Source organism: Eptesicus fuscus, chromosome 2 (genome assembly GCF_027574615.1).
Source record: "Eptesicus fuscus isolate TK198812 chromosome 2, DD_ASM_mEF_20220401, whole genome shotgun sequence".
Classification (NCBI taxonomy): domain Eukaryota; kingdom Metazoa; phylum Chordata; class Mammalia; order Chiroptera; family Vespertilionidae; genus Eptesicus; species Eptesicus fuscus.
In genome coordinates this window covers 52412112-52414645 of record NC_072474.1, presented here as the reverse complement: position 1 = coordinate 52414645, position 2534 = coordinate 52412112, and the positions used below count along the sequence as shown (strand labels likewise).

Here is a 2534-nt window from a genome sequence, read left to right as displayed (position 1 = left end):
GCCATGGTCCCGAGTGCCTACAGCTTCAGCCTAGGTTAAGCAGCCCGCCCACAGTCCCCTGTGGCTGCGGCCAGCCTGGGTGAAGCTGGCCCGGGTCCTGTGTGCCTGCAGCCAGCCAGAGGGAGGGAAGCCCAGGTCCTGGGTGCCTGTGACTGGCCAGAGGAGGGAATCCTGAGTCCTGGGTGTGGGGTGAGGCAGAGGCAGTTAGGGGCAATCAGGTCAGCAGGGGAGCAGTTAGGGACAATTAGGCAGGCAGGCAGAGGTGGTTAGGGGTGATCAGGCAGGCAGAGGTAGTTAGGGGCAATCAGGCAGGCAGGCAGGTGAGTGGTTAGGAGCCAGCGGTCCTGGATTCCAAGAGACAGTCGGACATCCACCAAGGGGTCCTGGATTGGAGAGGGTGCAGGCCAGGCTGAGGGACCTCCCCTCTGTGCATGAATTTTGTGCACTGGGCCTCTAGTTATTATATAATAATCCTAAAAAAGAATAGATTCATGTTTTTTTTCCTCTTTTTTTTTTTTCCTACCCACTGTGAATGTTAGTAGCACTCGCATCCCCACCAAGATGTCACAAACAGAGCAGGTTTGAAATGCTCACTAGGTTACAGATCACAATTACTTCTGAGTGGTTTTCACAGTTAAGATGGACATACATTTCAAAAAATGGCCTCTGGGCCCCCCTTCTCTCTTTCACGCACACATACACAGTCATACACACTCTCATGCAGTGGGAACGTTGTCCAGCTGCTGGGCTTAGCTGGTTCATGTCAGGTACTGCACCATGAAGAACATGACCACACAGGTGAGCAGCATCCCACCAATCATAAAGTACTTGTCCTGGAAAGCCGGCTTCTTGATGAGCCGCATCACGGTGTTGGACAAGCACAGCATGTTGGCAATGTCAAGGATCCTCTTCTGAGTCCCCTTCAAGGTCATTCCCTAGGCCCTCAGTCCCTCCAGAATACTGTGCCCGCCTCCAATGAGGTCATCCATGCCTTGGTGAATTTCCTGGAGGGAGGAGTTAAACTGCAGTGATTCATCCATTGGTATGGTGGTGTCAGAGTCGTTTGGGGTGAAGGTGCAAGACAGAAGCTCCTCTTGCTGTCTCTCCTACTACTCCTTTGTGTATCACTGATGCTAGAAGTTTCTGAGAGCAGTCTGCAGGTGCTGGACATCATACTTTAACTGGTCAACATGAAGTCTGGCATTCTGTCTTTTGTTGGGGGGCTCCTTGCTGGATAAAATCTCCAGGCGTTCTAGCTGGCTGAATATCTGGTCTATGCTTGCTTGGATTTCATTTTCTACTAAGTGCACAGACTGCTTGTCTGCCATCTCTAGGCGTCCCATGTGAGACTGGATCTGGTGGACCTGCTGTGCGTTTGCTGGTACAGCGGTTCCATGTCGCCGGCCCAGCCGGGTCCTGCTCCGGCTTCCTCCTAACACGTCTTCACAGCCCTCCTTCTGTTTTTTCCTCTTTAATGATTGCTTTAGCCTGAGTCCGTTTATACCACAATTTACCAAACACACACATAAAATAATTATTGTTTCTCAAGAAAATTTTTCATCAGGTTGTGTATTAAGTCATTAATTGAAGGTATATTTCTCAACATATACAAAGATGCCTCCAAGCAATTCAGTCAAGCACAAATCTATCTAATGATATGTATGAGGTAACAGAATTGCTATGTCAGAATTTTGAATATAATTAAAAAGCTTCAGATTACTAAATAACATACATTATCCACATTATCCTCTAGATTACAGACAAGAATATGCCTAATTATTTTATTTCTGGAATGCATAGTGGAAGAGATCTTACTCAAATAATAGAACTAGAAAAAAAATGTTTCTTTGTGTTTTACCACTCTTTCCTGACGACAGGCAGTCCGCGGGTTATGTCAGACTTGACATTCGTCATTTCGTGGTTATGTCACCATCTCCCATTTATTTATTTAAAAAAAAGTCCTGTCATTTCCACGTATGTACATATGTGCTTTATGTTTTTTATTATTTACTAGTAGCCCGGTGCACAAAATTTGTGCATGGCGGGGGTGTGGGGGGGAGGGTCCCTCAGCCAGGCCTGCACCTTCTCCAATCTGGGACCCCTCGGGGATGTCTGACTGCTGGTAAGTACAACACAGATGAGTAAGAGCCTATAATCTGATAAATAAAATTATTGGGAGGTATTGTTTTGAGGTATTATTACATATTCCCACACATTCTCCTTTGTTTTCTCTTTTTCCTGTCTCCAAGATAAGTAGCTGGTTCTGCCTTTATTGCTAATGGAGAAAGATTCAACAGAACATTCTGGATGGTGGCTACCTGGGTGTAGACATAGGTAAACATTTATTGAGCTGTACAATTGAGATTTCTGTATTTTACCTGGCATTTGGCTCTTTTGTTTGCATAAACATAAGCAGTGGCTTCTAACCCACAGGTTAGAATCATTCAGGGACACTTAAAATTTACTGTTGGCTGGATACTCTCCAAATCAGCAAAATCAGAGTCTATGGAAATTCAACAGAATTGAAACACTAA

General features: G+C 45.7%; 1 pseudogene; it reads right to left on the bottom strand.

Annotated features, from left to right (window-relative positions):
- Positions 1 to 716: 716 nt before the first annotated feature.
- On the bottom strand, positions 717 to 1450 carry LOC103287837 (Golgi SNAP receptor complex member 2-like; annotated as a pseudogene).
- Between the last annotated feature and the right edge of the window lie 1084 nt (positions 1451 to 2534).